This window comes from Coenobita brevimanus, chromosome 51, assembly GCF_032717465.1.
Source record: "Coenobita brevimanus isolate Jiangsu-jjx chromosome 51, ASM3271746v2, whole genome shotgun sequence".
Classification (NCBI taxonomy): domain Eukaryota; kingdom Metazoa; phylum Arthropoda; class Malacostraca; order Decapoda; family Coenobitidae; genus Coenobita; species Coenobita brevimanus.
In genome coordinates, this window is record NC_137004.1 from 13099644 (window position 1) to 13118104 (window position 18461).

Genomic DNA, 18461 nt, shown 5'->3' on the forward strand with positions numbered 1-18461 from the left:
TCTCTGACCGGGGTTATAATAATCTTTCTGTTTTTGATGCATCAAAACTCAGTTCTTACATCCATCAACCTGACAAAATCTTCCACAGGAGAACCCTCTGACTTTTAATAATATCCAGCTCAGTCCTGCATCATCTTTAAACATACTTGGGGTTTCAGTCTCTCTGGATTAATCTTGGAAAGAACATATCACGTCTCTTATAAAATCTGCTTCTAAGAGATTAGGTGTGCTAAGCCGACTCCATGACTTCTTTACCCCTGCACAGTTGTTGACTTTATACATGGGTTTTATTCACACCTGTATAGAGTACAACTCTCATGTGTGGGGAGGCTCCCCTTCTCAACAAGGTAACTCTCCTCCTCTTATAGGCTCCCTTCAACTTCTGTTTCTTCACTGCACTGTTGCATCTTTATCTCTTTTCTGTTGCTACATCAATGGTCACTGCTTCTCTGAACTTTCTGCTTGCATCCCTCCACGACTACGGTGGGCGTGTAGCACCCGTCTAGCAACAAACTTTCATCCCTTTTCTGTCCAACTCTCTAATGCAAGAGTCAACCGTTACTCCCAGCCCTTCATGTATGCAACAGGTCAACTCTGGAACTGTCTCCCTCTGTACTTCCTACTGCCTATGATCTCCAGTCTTTCAAATGCAGTGTGTCCATGCATCTCAAAATGAATGGATTTTGAATTTGGCTCTCTGTTATCTTGTTTTTGTTTATTCTTGAAGGGAACAATTTGCAGGCTGCTGGCCTTTGGTTCCTTATTTCTTGCATAAAAAATTAACTCAAGGGAGACTTCAATGCAAAAGTTGGCAAATCGAAAAATGGAGATGAATGTATGGGAAAATTTTGAATGGAAGAAGGAATAACAGAAGTGAAAATATGGTAGTAAATATTGCTGCCATGTATAGCATTAGACTATCAAACACATTCTTTAACAAAAGAACAGGGAGAAAATGGACCTGGAGATGTCTTAATGGAGAAACAAAGAAGGAAATCGACTTCATTAGGCTATAGTTGATAAAAATAACACGATCATAAATGTCACGGTTATCAACAAAGTAAGTATAGAAAGTGCCCAGTGAATGATGGATTGCGCAGCCAGAATTAATTTCAGAAATGAAAGAAGGAAGCTTATTGAAAATAAAAAGATATGCCTAATAAAAGTAAGCGAGAACAAAGGAGCTTTTTCAGTTAGAAATAACGAACAGGTTTCAGGCTCAATATTATTATGTGTGTGGCATTGATGAGTTGAATGGTAGATTAACAAAAATGCTTAGAGAATCAGCGGAGGCAGTAGGGAAAGTTAACGCAATCAAAGCCATTAAGTATTAAAAAACTAGCCTCGAGTTCATGAAAAGAAGAGAGATCAAAGTAAAAACAAAGAACGATGAGCTAGAAAGAGAGGAATTACAGTAAATAAGCTTATCAACAAGAGACAGAGAAAAGAAAACAGAAAGAGACACACGGGTCACACAAATGAGACCATCAAAAAAGGAAATAAGTCTGAAACAGGTCCGAAGTAAAATGACATTAGGAAAGCAACAAATCATATCACTGAATGACATAAAAGGGTGAAGTCATTAAATGCAGATATAGGATGGTCAAGAGAGTTGAAAAATTTTACAAAGATCTGTATGCATCGCAGACAATAGTAACAATGGCTATCGTTTCAGCTGAAACAAATGAAGTACCTGAAATAACACCAGATGAAGTAAACATGTCTCTTAAAAGTATGGAAAGAAGAAAGAACCCAGAAGATGAAATAGTAGCAGATTTACTGTCGGAAGTAGGAGTAGATGTACAAAATAGGCTCGCCCACTTGTTTACTCAGTGGTTAAAGAACAAATCTCAAAACATGGTATAATGCAATAGATATTTTGCTTTACAAAAAAGGCGACTCAAAAGTTCTTAGTAATAATCGATCCATGAACTTATTACCTGTTATTTATAAACTCTTCACTAAAGGCCTTACGAACAGAAAAAGAACAAATTCGGAAGAAAACCAACCTCGTCGTCGTAAACAGGCAGGATTCCGAAGCGGGTATTAGACTACAGATCATCTACACATAGTGAATCAGCTAACTGGGAAAACTACAGAATATAATAAACCACTGTGGTTAGATTTTGTCGATTATGAAAAGGCTTTCGACTCAGCGGAGCACATAGCTATTATAATTTCACTGCGGGAACAAGGAGTCAAAGAGGACACTGTAAAACTGCTAGAAAACATATGAAGTGGGAACTGCTACGGTTAAATTATATAAAGACTCGGAAAAAATTAAGATTGAGAAGGGCGTAAGTCAGGGAGATACAGTTTCACCAAAACTTTTACAACATACCTAGAATGTATTTTCAGAAAGCTAAACTGGGAAAACAAAGGAGTAGACATAGATGAGGAAAACCTAGACCACTTGAGATTGCAGATGACGTTGTTCTAATTTCAGAAGCAGCAGAGAGTGTGCAAGAAAAGTTAAATGACCTAAATAGAGAAAGTCTCAGAGTAGGGCTAAAGATGAACTGGAGTAAAACTAATGTTTATTCTAAATACACCAAAGAGCGTCATCAGTATATGCTAAGAAATTCTTGAAGAAGTTGAGGAGTACAGTTACTTGTGGCAAATTCTAAAACTAAGGAAAGACCATGATAGCGAAATAAAAAGACGCGTTACAATTGGATGGAAAGCTTTCAGAAAACATAAAAGACATCATGAAAAGTAACTTGCCAATATGCAGAAACGAGAAGTATATAACGAATGTATTATCCTAGCATTGACGTAAGGCTGTGAGACCTGGAAACTTATAAGGCTGATGGAAAATCAGCTAATCCGTTCTCAAAGAGCAAAGGAAAGGTCACTGTTGGGAATATCTTTAAGAGACAGGAAAAGATCAACCTGAGTGAGAGAGCAGATAAATATTAAAAACATTATAGAAGATATAAAGGGACAGAAATGGAGGTGGTCACGTCATGTAGCAAGAATAAGGGATCATTGATGGAGCAAGAGGCTGACTGAATAGACTCCAAAAAATTGTAAGCGTTGCAGAAAAAGGCCAAACAGGAGGTGGAGAGATGAGGTAGAGAAGTCTTCAGGCAAAACGTGGCAGAGATTGGGTCAGTTAACAGTTCATGGGGGAGGCCTTTGTTCAGCAATGGACTTGCAATGGCTCATGACAGTAGTGATGATGATGATGATATGAGGTCTGACCGAAAAGTATCTGATATTTTTTTTTCCCTCGAAAACTTACAGAAGCAAGGGGTTACGACCTAGTGAAGCGTGACCTTGAATCGTTGTAGGCATGCCCAGTCGATGCCGAAGAGCGTGTGTTTGAGGATGTGTTCTTCTTACCCTTCATAAATTTACCAATCTGTCCATTCTTTCACCTTCAGGCATCCTTCCCTCCCTTCATCCATCCACTCTCCATCCATTCATTTGTCAATCCATTTATCCTGTTCTCTATCCCTTCCTCCCTCCATCATCTTATTCATCCATCCCTTCTTCCATCCATCCATCAGTGTGGGGGGGCGGGGGGGGCATCCTTCCCTCCCTTCATCCATCCACTCATCCATCCATTCATTCGTCAATCCATTTATCCTGTTCTCTATCCCTTCCTCCCTCCATCATCTTATTCATCTATCCCTTCTTCCATCCATCCATCAGTGTGGGGGGGCGGGGGGGGGTGTAAATGGCCAGTGCGTTGTAAGAGGCAGGGGACTGGCAGCTCCACCACGACAATGCTCCAGCCCACTCATCCCATCTTGTCCAAGAGTTTTTGGCCAAACACAGGATCACACAGATCCAGCAGGTTCCCTACTCTCCCGCCATGGTTTGCTGTGACTTTTAGCTTTTACCTAAACTGAAGATGCCGCTGAAGGATTCGAGGTTTGAAGACCCAAGTGAGATAAAGACAAATGCGACAAAGATCTTGTTGGCGATCCCCAGAACTGACTTTTACAAAATGTTTCCAGCAATGAAAGGGTCGCTGGGCTAAGTGTGTTCAGTTCCAAGGGGCATATTTTGAAGAAGAAAATCTGAACTCAGTTAGCGCTCGCTCTCTCTCTCTCTCTCTCTCTCTCTCTCTCTCTCTCTCCAGCTAAAGGTGGAGAGAGATTGATGTAGATATTTCAAGCTCCAATGCATAAACTAATAAAATCGTTTTCTATCCTAGAATGAAGCTGTCTAGTAATATCCTAATTAACTAGAGTTAATCGCACTGCTGGCAAAACTATAGCTATATTCAACATTAATAACAGGAGAATAGAGAAGCGAGCTTTGGTAGCTGAATAGTCAGCACTGAAGGGTATTGCAGCATGGGAAGGAATCCATGTGAAATGGACTTTTCGAGCTGCGCTCTCAATCCCCCAGATGTTTGATAGAGATCTATTGACTATATCACAATCTGTGGCAGTACTGTCAGCAAAGAAATAGAAATCTTTGGATAAAGGTAGTACACAGTCATGTTCCTCTTCTATAGGATATAGCTCTGCCTTTTTAGAAGAAAGACATTCAGGGTGTCTTTTCGCGTTAACAGTGTCCACGTAAAGTGTGGGAGATTCATAATACGTAATGAATATCCAAGACCCACACTTGGTTCCACTGACAGATCCGTCACAGAATATGTGGACAGACTGCTGACGACTGATTGTCTCCAACTTTTCCTTGAAGAAAGATTTAAGTTTACAAGGCAGCCAGTGATCCTTGGGCCTAGGCAGTTTCTCAATATTCGCAGTCACTCTAGGAGAACTCTTGGTGGCCCGACCTTGTGTCCGTATCAAATTAATACTAGGAGTAAGTATACTGAAATGACTCAAAATTTCGTACATAGAGCCAAGGTACATAATTTTATTATGGAGGTGAACAAGCATTGTTATGAACGCACAGCAAGAAGTGTCTTATATATTCAGACCCGTAATTAATTAATCTGACAGTTGTACGTGAAGCAATTTTATGTATCCTAGTTACAGTACTTGATAGTTTCAATTCAGCCAGCATTCCATCAATTTTCGTTTTCTTGGAACAATCAAGTACAGTCCTCGGATCCCTATTTTGTATGATTTCTAACTTCTAAAGGTGCTTCCGACTATTATTGTACCAAGACAGGGGCTGGATATTCATTCAAGGATCTATCTAACAGTTGTAATATACATCCTACTGAGAACTGGGATGCCAACTCGTCGTCCCAAGTCAGCCAAGACTCGGAATGGCACAAGTCTTGGGAGACATAAATTATGAACATAATCAGTGCATTCCAGACTCTTACGATAACTAAGTTGGCCCCCTAGATATTTGTAGGTATTGCCCTTTTTTAACTGAACAAAATTTATACTAGGTAGTTTGTATCTCTTATCCAGCCCTTAAATTTGGTTTTCTGTTCATTAATAACAAGACCCAGATGCACACACAGTTTCTCTAATTGCTGCAAGACTATACAGAAAATGGAAGAGCATTCACACTAGTGAGATATCATCAGCATATAATGTTACCTCCGTACCAGAAGGGAAAGTGTGACGCCAGGGCCGTCCTTAGAAGCTGCGGGACCCAGTTGGGGACATTTTTGGTGGGGCTCCCAGGTTCACATTATATATCTGTGGTCGAATGAAAAGCAAGCAAAAGTGCGCTTAAAAAGTGCATGTGAGTTAATGGACCAAATAGATTTAAGCTACATCTAAATATAAAATTGCATACATGTAAGTCTACAACTAAACAAACGAATTATCACCTTTGAAAAGTACATAGTTCTCTGTGAAACATGCACTGTGGTGTTGGTTGTATGTTGCAAAGTGTTCTTCTGTGCACTTGACAAGACTGGAGTAGATTAGCCCTACCCTAGCTCCCTAGCGCGGGGTCCCCTTAGGTGCGGTGCCCAACTGGGAGCAATCGGTCCAATTGGCTTAAAAGCCGGCCCTGTGTGGCGTGCTGCTTTGTCCATTGATATACTGAACAACACAGGCCTGAGAACACCAGCTTCTGGAGTGTCCAGTTCAATTTCTCTTTCATCAGAATACTGAACCCTGGAACCAAACTCTCCTCTGTCTTTTATCTCACTCCAAGGACACAGACACGTTGCTTTATTTGGTCACACACATCACGGATTCACATGAACATTAATAGCTTTTATAACCTATTGTTTCAAGATAAACAAACAAAAAATCTTTATACTCACAGAGATTAAATTACAGGTTGATATAGCTATGTATTTAAAAACATCATTAACCCACAATATATAAATATACATTATTCAACAGGAGTAACCGGAACTGCTTGGGTAAAACCCTGTGATCATGCATACCAACATTGCCTGGGACCCTGGATGGCCATTTTCCTTGTAGGAGAAGCCCCCCCGAGGACCCATATTACCCAGTGAACCTATATTCCCCCTTGTGCCCATTCCACCAGAGATATGTTCGCCATGGACCTATTTTCCCACTACTTACCCATCCTACTTGCTCATCAGCCCACCTACCCTACCCATCCACCCACCCACCTTCCCAGCCAACTCGGCCACGCACCTATCCTGCCCACCCACTCACCTACTCATGCTGCCCCACCACACTCATCCAACCCTGCCCACCCATTACACTTAACCTGTCCCACCACTCCCTCCCTCACACACACTCCACCTACCATGCCCCTCCACAATATGCAGTATATGGAGCCTCTGCGGTAGAGTGGTAAAGTGTGCGTTTTCACACACTGAAGAACGAGGGTTCGCGCCCCGCCCGGGTAAAAATCTTTGGAAGCGTTCTTCAGGCCACGTACTGCATTGGCGGACACAAGGGGTGCTGTGATTGAACCAGTGTCGCATACTATAAAGTATGCTTGCACCCAGTCGACTTGCGCGGGCCTATTACACTTGATTCTCAGACTACACACACATCCAGAGTCACTCCAACACTACAAATACACTTACAAGCACTTCTCACCCTACATACAATCTCTACTAGACAGCCTAAGCCACTTGGTAGAGATACATTGGCTGTATCGTCCTCACTTCGGTCGCGATAGGCCAATCCTGCATTGGACACGCAAACGGCTGATGATATATATATATATATATATATATATATTACGGATCTCTGGTGGCGAAATAAACAGGTCAGTATAAGAACTAAAAGAATATGTATTCAGAGGTCAATATAATATTATCGAGTTCATAAATCGTCACCGTTTTCCACTTCCTGTCACCAAATACAGTAAGCAGCTTAGAAATGGCATAGCCTCAACTGAGGTAGGTGCAGCAGCCTTAAGCAACCATAATACAAGATAAAGGAGAATGTGGTTTTGTGGTATGGTTACATGGAACAGATGTGATTAACGTGAGGAAAAGGATATACATAAATGAGTTTGAGATGTAGAAAGCAACGAAAAAGATTAATGGATGACGTAGGTCAGTGTGTAAACACGCAAGGCATATAAGACTGACGAATAACAGAAATGAGTGGGCGAGTCATGAAGAGATTTATACAGCATAATTATGACAAGAGTTTCTCCCCCCCCCCTCTTCTATCCTGTATGTACTGAAGCGCGGTTTTGCGTGAATCTTATGACCTGTGAGGTCGGATGAAGAATCTGACAGCTTGTATGGTTGTGTGCAGTGGGCGCTCTGTTTGATTTTTTGTTGTACTTTCCCCTCCTGTTTCCGGAGCCCTTGCTCTCCATGTGTTAGTGGGAAATATTATATAGACAGATAAGAAAATGGACAGATAGATAGTCAGACAAAGATAACAGATATTTGGTAGGCTAAGCACAATCACGAAAATTGTTGGCATAAATGGTAAACTGGCAGACTGCGTTCAAAGGTTACCGATCTGTGGTGTAAGTACCAGTGTCCTGTCAGATCGCTTTACTCGATTTGAGAATGGGCCGTTGTCAACTAAAGCTAACACTTAAATAAATGAATGCTTTCCTTATTCGTATGATATATTTCGTTCGTTAATCTCTCAGCCGGAGGACGTTATTTCCGTCATTATAAGGAACAGATGTTAGATACAGCCTTCATAAACTCCTTCACTACTTTGGACAATTCCAAACTGAATAAAATCGTCGAGCAGCGGCGAGAATAAACTACTAGGAGACGTCATTGCAATGAAGGGGTTAAAAGTAGCTGATTCATTTTTGTAGACTGACTGATGACAAGGCATTAATACATGTGATACCATCCAGTGAGAAAACGCATTTTGTGATAGGCTACACTTTGGCTCCACCCAATATGATTTTGTTTAAAGGATGCTGCATGACTTTTTTTCTTTTTTAACTCTGACTACCTCCATACAAATATATTTACCTTATAAAGGATCTATCAAACTTAGCCCCTTCGATCTGATGACATAATTTTATATTTTGTACTTGGGATCTTAAAGCGAATTGAACCTGTTTTGGATAATTCTTCAAACGGGTGTGTTTAAATATGGCCTTCATTAACTACATTACTACTAGGGGGCTCTACTAAGCTCAACAAAAGAGTCTGGTATTAGAAACCAATTAATCCGTCATTGGACTGAAGCAGTTAAAGGGTTACCGTGCCAATCGTAATTACGGATTTAAAAGTCATTCACCGTTACTAACTCTGGCTAAAAGTCATAGGTAGCCAGCTTAAGGGACAACGTTTATAATATTTAATTATGAATACAACTACCCTTTATTGATGGTAAGTGGGGGCGTCCGTCATCCACTTACTTGATGTAATTCACTCACTTGATGTAGTGCTGCCTACTTCTTCCTTCAGATAAACTGGGGTAACTCAGCAGCAGAAACAACTACCCTTAATGTTTTCACAATCTTTAATTATAAATGTGACCATCTCTTATGTTTCTACAACATTTTTATTAATATAACTAATATTTATGTTTTCACTACCTTTGTCCAGGGACGTGCTCAAGGTGACGGGGTGGTGGTGGGGGGTGAAGATGGTGATAGGGGTTATCAACAACACTCTTGAGTAATAATTCCTCTCAATGCAGTGATATCTTATTATTTTACTCCTTTATTTTCAGACGATTCTATTCAGCTTAGAAAGGATCTCTTGTAATAAACGGGTCATGAGAAATGTATCCATCTCCTCCAGTTAGAAAAGTCTTTCCAACATAATACGGTCGTTTGAGGGTTGCAAGAATACAGGTATCATTGTCGGAGTGAAGTGGTTAGGTTCACTACATTATCATAGTCTTACACCTTACTCAAAGTAAATTGTCTCTACACACACTGGTATGAGATTTTAACTTTTTCTTTGCCATGACGATTTTTTTTATTGTTATATTTCCAGACGATTTTATATAATCTTGGAGGAACCTCGAATAAGGAAAGGTTTAGAAACAATTTTCATCAATCTCCTTCACTATCAAAGGTGTACATAAAAAAATGATCAGATAATAGACAAACGAATGTAAAATTATGTCATTTAATGGAAAGTGAATTGTTTAAATAATCGTAAAAATGGTACTGCACTATACGTTGTTACCATATTCAGTAAGGAATACAATGGTCTCATGAGCAATAGATCCGAAACTACTTACGAATGTCCAAGCATTCGGCAGAGTAACTCAGATGGTGGAGGGCTAATCGAACGTTGTCTTAATTGGTCACGTTCTTCCAGGGACGCTGTACTCAAGGGCTGAGAAGACGAAGGAAAACAGAGTATAACCTCTCCTTTAGCTTTCAGGGCTGCCCCACCGGCAATTATTATTATTATTTTTTTTCACCCTTCTGGTGAGTGTTACGACAGCTAGTTCCTCATATTCCTCCCCTCCCTCATAGCTTGGTACAGGTGTCTGCACCGTAATACTGAGATTGTCTTTGCTTGATGCCCACGGAGGTCCCCGCTACTGATCGCTCTGGGACGTTAATTAACAGGTCGGGCCTCCCTGGACTGGTTTGAGAGGGCAATCTCAGCCTTAGGTGTTTCGCCCTGGTTTGTTTTGTCCCTTGCTCGCTTTTCTCCTCCTTCTCACTTCCCCGTTAGGGGGAAGTGGTTACTATGGCGGACGCCCTTTCCGCCTCCTCCTCCCCCCCTCAGGGGGGGAGGTGATCCTGACCAACCCCCTACTGTCTCACTGACTGACGTATCAAATGACCGTCCCCGGACTAGAGCCCCACTTGACATTCCTGTACATAATGCTACCTGTGTACTATTGCATGCGACTGGTTCTACCTCACTGGCTGACTCAATCCTTTTCTTATCAAGAAAGTCATTGACGGCTGTGCTGGTGATGTTGAACAGGTTAAAAAAAACTTGCTTCTGGAGACCTCCTTATCAAGACACTATATTCAAGCCAAGTTAAAGATTTGCTCATTCTTAGTAAGTTTCATTGCTACGATGTTGAGCCAAGGATCCCTCACTCAATGAATTCCTGCAAGGGTGTTATCACTTGCGGTGACCTCATGGTAATGGATGAGGACGATATTGTACGTGAACTTACTGGACAAGATGTCACTGATGCTCGATTTATTACCAGATTTACGGAAGGCATCAGGAAGAAGACCGCCACTGTTGTCTTAACTTTTGGCAGGGTCACACTTCCGTCCAGTGTCAAAGTTGGATACGAAATTTTAAATGTCAGCCCTTACATCCCCAATTCCCTTCGATGCTCTAAATGACAGATTTATGGGAACACAGATAAGGCTTGTCAGGCTTCTCAGTCAGTGTGGGGCAGGGGTGCAGCTCAGGGTCATGATGCTGAACACTGTACGTCAGAGTCTGTAAGCTGCTTTCATTTTAAGGATACTCACTTCACTTCCTCGAGGGAGTGCCCGAAGTGGAAGGAGGAGGAAGAGGTCTGCACAGTGAAAGCCACAGAGGGTATATCCTATTACGATGCTAGGAGGAAGGTAAGGGAATTGCATGCGACTCCCAAGCCTAATGTCTCCTATGCATCAGTGGTTGTGTCCCGGCCTGTGGTGGAGACTCAGAGTGACCATGACCCCAGCGCTCCTGTCACACACACTGCACCATCATCTGCTCCTTTCTTATGTTCCGACTCTTTTTCTGACACCCCTGCTCCATCTTCATACACTCAGGCCGCTGCTGCTTCTCAGGTGGTATGGTCTAAACAGAAGTCTGACAAGCCTGAAAAAACTAACTTGACCACCCTAACCAAGTCACAACCTCATGTCTTGCCTACTCCTGCTCCAGCGAGGGAGAAAAGAGTTAGCTCTTCCTCGGGGGAGTCTGGAAGCCTAGTTATTGATGATCAGCGTAAGGAGGTTTCCATTAATAAACACTGGGATAGGTCCCCCGGTAGCCACTCGCCTGGCAGTGGGCGACATAAAAAAACCTAAACACCCTGGTCCCTCTCGTAAATCTTAAACCGCCACATTCACTGTGTTACAGTGGAATTGTAGGACTCTTGGGAATAAATTCCACAATATAGCAATTTTGTTATCTATACACAGGCCAGACGTTATTTTTTTCATAGGAAATTCGCTTGGTGGATCACCCTGATCCTCCACAGTTAAAACACTACCATTCGTATAGGAGATATGATGGTAACGGAGTTGCCATATGCACCCACAAATCACACCCACAAGCGCAAGTGGTTCTAAATTCTACTCTGGAAGCTGTCATGTGCAGAGTAAAATTTAATAACAATTATCTATTTGCTATATCTACCGTCCTCCCCGTGGTCCCATTGATTGTGATGCTTTCACATCACTAGCTCATCAACTTCCGGGTCGTAAATTAATTTTAGGTGATTTTAACGCCAATAACTGTCAGTGGGGAAACTTGAGGAGTGATGGCAAGGGGGAACAAGTAGCCGACCTCATATTACAGTCAAACCTCTGTCTTCTAACCAATGGTAGAGTGACTCGTGTAGACGACCGCACTGGCAACATGTTATTTAGATCTGTCCTTGTCATCTCCCAATATACACACTAACATCTCTGGGGACTGGTATGACGACTCGATGGGTAGCTATCATTTTCCTATCTGTCTTTCTTATGCACACAACGATTCTCGGCCTCCCTCACCATCTAAATTTAACTTTAAGAAAGCAGATTGAGAGTACTACTCACGGGTCGCCAATCTCTATATATCAGGAGATAACACTGACGAGAAAGTTGCACACCTACAGAATTCCATTATACACGCAGCTGAGGCTGCTATTCCCAAGACATCTTCAATTCCAAACAGGCGTTGAGTTTCGTGGTGGACACCAGATTGCTGACAAGCACTCAGTAAGTGCAATAGGAGATACAGGATTTTTGAGAAACAGCCAACAGAATCAAACTTTATTACCTACAAAGCAGCTAAGGCTGAGGCAAGGAGGACAATTAAAGCAGCAAAACGGAATAACAGGCGTAGTTTTGTGTCCACGGTGAATCACACCACCCCACTAAGTCAGATCTGGTCCACCATAAATGTACCTAACAACAGGTACACCCAGTCACCAATCACCACACTTGAGGTGGCTGGGAATGTCACTGACGATCCCATGGACATTGCCAATACTTTTGCCAGCCATTTTGCCCAGGTAAGCAGCTCAGCCACCTACGATCCTCGTTTTCTCTACCATAACCGTATGGCTGAGCTGTAGAACTTGGACTTTGCCACAGGAGACGGAGATACCAGCTACAACTCCGAAATTACTTTAAATGAGCTTCTTTTTGTCCTAAAATCCTGTAAAGGCTCCAGTCCAGGTCCATCCACCATTACGTTCGGTATGATTCAGCATCTTACTCAGGCCAACCTGAGTAAGCTGTTAGCAGTGTACAATGAGATTTGGGCATTCAGCACGTTCCCAAACTCATGGCATTGCATGCATGTCATACCGATACCTCGCTAGGATGGTCACCTTACGAGTCCCAGTTCGTTTTGACCTGTTGCACTGGCTGACTCTCTATGTAAAGGCTTTGAACGTATGGTTAATAGAAGGTTACTTTTTGTTTTTGAGCTGAAGGGTGTGTTAAATGATCAACAGAGTGGATTCCATAAATACAGGTCCACTCTGGATCATTTAGTGCACATGGAGCATTGCATAGCCAAGGCTTTTGCCAATGGCGAATTCATGATAGGAATTTTTTTATATATTCGTAAGGCTTATGATATGACCTGGTTAAACGGAATACTATACTCTATGCTTATGGTTTAAGAGGTAATTTGCCCATCTTCCTTCAGAACTTCCTTGCTGACAGAACGTTTTCTGTTAGGTTACCCTGTAACATAAGATCGGACACATTTGTCCAGGAGAATGGGGTACCACAAGGAAGTGTGCTTAGCCCTACTTTATTTATTACCGTCATTAATGACATTCTGTCGTCCGCTTCCATCCCCAGGACGCTTAGATACTCACTCTGTGCTGATGACTGTGCAATGTGGCACTCTTCCCGCAATGCACAATCCTCAACACAGCAAATTCAACTGGCACTTAATCTGTTCAGCGTTGGGCCGCAGAGTGGGGATTATAATTTTCTGTCCCTAAGTGTTGTTTTTACTCATAAACTTAACATACCTCCTTTGCATTTAACTTTAGATAATCAGCAGATACCTTTTCGAAATTCAGTAAGATTCCTGGGTCTACATTTTGACAGTAGACTCAGTTGGAGAACACATATTAATCATTTGCTTGCTTCTCGTAGTAAAAAAGTTAACGTCCTTAGGTTTCTTTCCAGTAAATTGTGGGGAGTAGACAGAACGTCTTTATTAATAGTGTATAGCCTAAGTACCTTATCCGTTCTAAGCTTGACTATGGCTCACAAGTGTATGGGTCGGCAACAGATGCTGTCCTCCGTAGACTTGATGTGCTTCAGAACGTGTAGTTGCGGATATGTCTTGAAGCCCATTGATGTACTCGCGTGGAGCAGCTGGAAGTGGAGGCTAATGTGCCTCCCCTTCTTGTACGACGTGATCATCTGCTATTCTCTTACGGTATCACCACCCACCATAAGCACTCACTTGACCTCCCGACTTGTTGGATCCTCCTACATTGGGAATACCTGCTGTATGTGGCTCTCAAGCCAGTGGCTGTGAGGCTTCACTTCCTCTACGAGGCATTAGGGTACGACCTTTCTAATGGGGGATCAGATTTTAACATAAAAAATAGTGCCCTGGGAGAAACTTACTACCACCTTCAACACTGACTGGCCCCCTGTCGCTATAAGCACAAGGCGCCGGAGGTGGAGGTACGACAGTTGTTCCGGATGATCCTCATTAGGGCCGATTCACATAACCCGTTTTGGGTGCATGGTCATTGCGGTATTTACGGCAATGAGCAGGCTAACTATTGCTAAATCGGCTGTAGAACTCGAGGAGACTTGGGACGTCCCGCATTAGCTACAGTCTAGCCTCACTTTCGGAAAGAAATCAGTTCATTTTCGGTGGCAAAGTTACAGTAGTGGACCGACCTGACAACTCCATCAGTCAAAAATACCATATGTGACTGGTCCAGTTCCTCTCGAGGAAACAGACAGGAGAAGGTCGCTTTACCCCTCCTCCGCACGAATTGCACCCTAATAACACATATGTTACCATATATTAACAGACAATTTCCACCGGGTTGTACCACATGTGACGCTATGTCATCTATTAGTCACATCTTTTTGTACTGCAGTAGGTATGCTGGGTAACGGACTTCTCTGGCTACCTACTATACGACAAATGCACTCCCGTTCACACTTGATTCTGTCTTGGGTGATGGGGACGTTGGTGTGACTAATAACTAATGATTTTCCCGAAAGAGACCAGACTGCTCAGAGAGCTGTGATTTTTATTATATGAACTTAGTTATGGTATACCTATTTATTATATATATCTCTATTTCTGTGTGTGTGTGTGTGTGTGTGTGTGTGTCTCTCTCAATATATATATATATATATATATATATATATATATATATATATATATATATATATATATATATATATATATATATATATATATATATATTGTTACGGAACAGAAAGAGATAATGAACACTTCAAGTGAGAAATCACTACTGTCCCGTAAAGTTCCAGGTTCAAAACAAAAGAGTTAGGTAAAATTACAAGTTAAAGTTTAATGCTCAAACTAACAACTAAACATTCAGGACTCATAAGGATAATGTAATGGCAAAACAGGTTAAATATATGGTTAACTGCAATAGCCTCTATTAACACGAAATTAGCAAGAGTAAATTTATCTAAGTCAGCCCTGATAAAATGAGAAAACCGGATAATGCTCAGTTAAAGCAAGATATATTATTACAGATACAAAATATTATTACTACTGGCTGACAGCAAAAACTCCACATGAATCACAAAAACCTCACCAGGCCTACGAATTAACACCTCATGCTATACAGTACAAGAAAAAATGTAATAGCACATACTCAAATTACACAGCAGCTAGATGGTTGGAGACTTCCTCAGCACTCACAAAAATAATAACAACTGTACAGGGGAGGACAGAGATGTGAACAAAATGAGGAGTAGATCTAAGTGGCAATTAATGTAGAGACTGAGCTCATTATATACAGGCCGGCAGAGCTTGATACAACTTGTAAGAAGGACGCGCAAATGAAGCCATAGGGGACAAAGAGTTGACACTCCTGCTCTGAACAACAGAAAGAACGACTTACTCTACTATAAGGGAGGAGAAGGTGGGAGTGAGGTAGAACACGGAAACTTGGTCACTATGGAAGCCACGAGCCGAATCGTGATCAAACATGCAGCATACTGTACGTTAGAATTATACAAAGGATGATGAAATCATAGGCTATGTAGCACCTCCCCACAAAGAAAAATAAATTTACAAAGGAAATTTCTTATTACTCTAAAACAATCTGTCTAAAGTCTAGATAAGCAATCTGCAATAACATTTTCTTTCCCCTTGACATGTTGTATGTCTAATGAATACTCCTGAAGAAGTAGACTCCATCTTGTCAATCTCTGATTTTTATCTTTAAACTTACTAAGGAATTTCAGTGGGTTATGATCGATATAAATGACTATGGGGTCAAAACTAGAACACAAATAAAATGAAAAATGCTGTAAACCCAAAATCAAGGCCAAAAGCTCTTTCTCAATAGTTGAGTATTTCTCTATTGAGGTGGAGTGAACTTCTTACTGAAATAAGATACAGGGTGTTCAATACCCTGATCATCCTCTTGCAGCAAAACAGCCCCAGCTCCTGTATCACTTGTGTCAACAGCCATCTTAAAAGGTTTAGCAAAATTTGGAGTAGCGAGCACTGGCTGACTTAATAGGATAGCTTTAAGTTTGCTGAAAGAGGATTCACAATTATCGGTCCAGACAAATTTAACTCCCTTTTTCAGTGGGTCTGTAAGTGGTGATACAAGAATTGAAATGTTAAGAATAAATCTCCTGTAATAACCTACCATTCCCAAAAATCTTTGTAGCTCTTTCCTACTTTTAGGTCTGGGAAGATCACTTATAACCTGAACCTTAGCTGCTGGTGGTGCAACGTGTCCATCACCAATTACGTACCCAAGGTACTGAACTTTAGCTTGACCAAACTCACACTTTGATAAATTAGCCACAAGATTAGCCTGAACCAAACGCTCAAGAAATTTACTGACATGGCATAGGTGATCTTTCCAGTTGTCACTGAAGATTAATACATTATCAATATAAACAACACACCCTGCCAAACCCTCTGTTACAACATTCATGAGCTTCTGAAATGTGGCTGGTGCATTCTTCATACCATACGGCATTACAGAACATGCAAAAGCCTTTCCTAGTGTTACAAAACATGAGATCTCCCTAGCACGTTCAGTCATAGGTACTTGCCAGTATCCCTTTAACAAATCAAACTTACTTATGTACCTAGCCTTTCCGATCTTGTCTATGCAAACTTCCACGCGAGGGAGAGGGTAAGTGTCTGTTTTGGTTATCTGATTAACACGTCTGTAGTCGATGCAAAGCCGCTGTGACCCACCTGGCTTAGGGACTAGAGTGACAGGGGAACTCCACTCGCTCTGACAGGGCTCAATCATCTTGTGGTCCAACAGGGAGCCAAGCTCCTTCTGGATGAGAGGAACTTTCACTGGGTTCACACGGTAAGGAGGCAGTTTAATTGGCTTTGCGTCTCCAACATCGACATCATGCATCAACACAGTGGTTCTTCCTGGAGTGGCACGGAACACTTGCGGGTACTCCTGCAGTAATGCCGAAAACTCCTGCCTTTCCTCGGGAGGTAGATGAGAAAGCTTAGTCTGGAGATCATTCATGACATCAGGATTCTTCCCCAAACTATCACTCAGGCTCATGCTGCATGGGAGAACTTCACTTGCAGACTCGGGTGGAACAGCTACAGTGCAGACTGGGTTATTTTCGTCCTGCCTGTGATATAACTTTAGCATGTTGATGTGACAAAGTTGCTTGTTCTTTCTACGATCTGGTGTGGCGATGACATAGTTGACATCACTGAGTTTCTTCTCCACGAAATAAGGACCACTAAACTTGGCTTGAAGAGGTTGCCCATCCACCGGTAGCAGAATCAAAACCTGATCTCCTGGCTGAAAGTGGCGTAACCTGGACTTCTTATCATACCAAGGCTTCATCTTCTCCTGAGCAGCTCCTAAATTCTCTCTCGCCAGCTGTAAAGCAGTGGACAGCAGTTCTTTGAACTTCATCACATACTCCAGCAGGTTGACGTCATCTTTCTCCGACAGCCAGCATTCCTTGAGTAGCTTAAGGGGTCCTCTTACTTCATGGCCAAACAGTAGTTCAAAGGGTGAGAAGCCCAGTGATTCATTTGGAGATTCTCTTGGGGCAAATACAATGAATGGAAGACCTTTATCCCAGTCTTTCTGATGTTCCAAACAGTATTTCCTGAGCATCAATTTGGGTGTTTGATGATATCTCTCCAACGCTCCTTGGGTCTGGGGATGGTAAGCTGAAGACATGATCTGGGTGATGCCCAACTCTTTCAGAGACTGCTTGAAAACATTTGACATGAAATTACTTCCCCGGTCTGACTGTACCTCCTTGGGCAGACCAAACTTGGTGAAGAACCCTAGCATTTCCTTAACCACGTTCTTTGCTGAGATATTTCTAAGTGGAATGGCTTCAGGATAACGAGTAGCCATATCAATCAGGGTCAACAGATAAACAAATCCTGAAGAAGTCTTAGGAAGAGGGCCCACAATATCCACCAACACACGGGTGAATGGCGCCTCAAAAGGAGGAATGGGAACTAGAGGTGCAACCTTTTCGGTCTGATTACACTTCCCCACAACTTGACAGGTGTGACAAGACTTACAATACCAGGAAACATCTCTGAAGATACCTGGCCAGTAGAAGTGTTTCAAAATGCGTGCCACAGTCTTCCTCACTCCAAGGTGTCCTGCCAAATTGGAATCATGATCCACTCTAACGATATCCTGCCTACAAACACGAGGGATGACAACTTGATGTACAACCTCCCATCCACAGTCGGCTGATGCTGTTGGGGGTCTCCACTTCCTCATAAGTACTCCTGACTTCATATAATAACAAGTAGAAGCACCAGCTGACTCTTCCTCACTGCA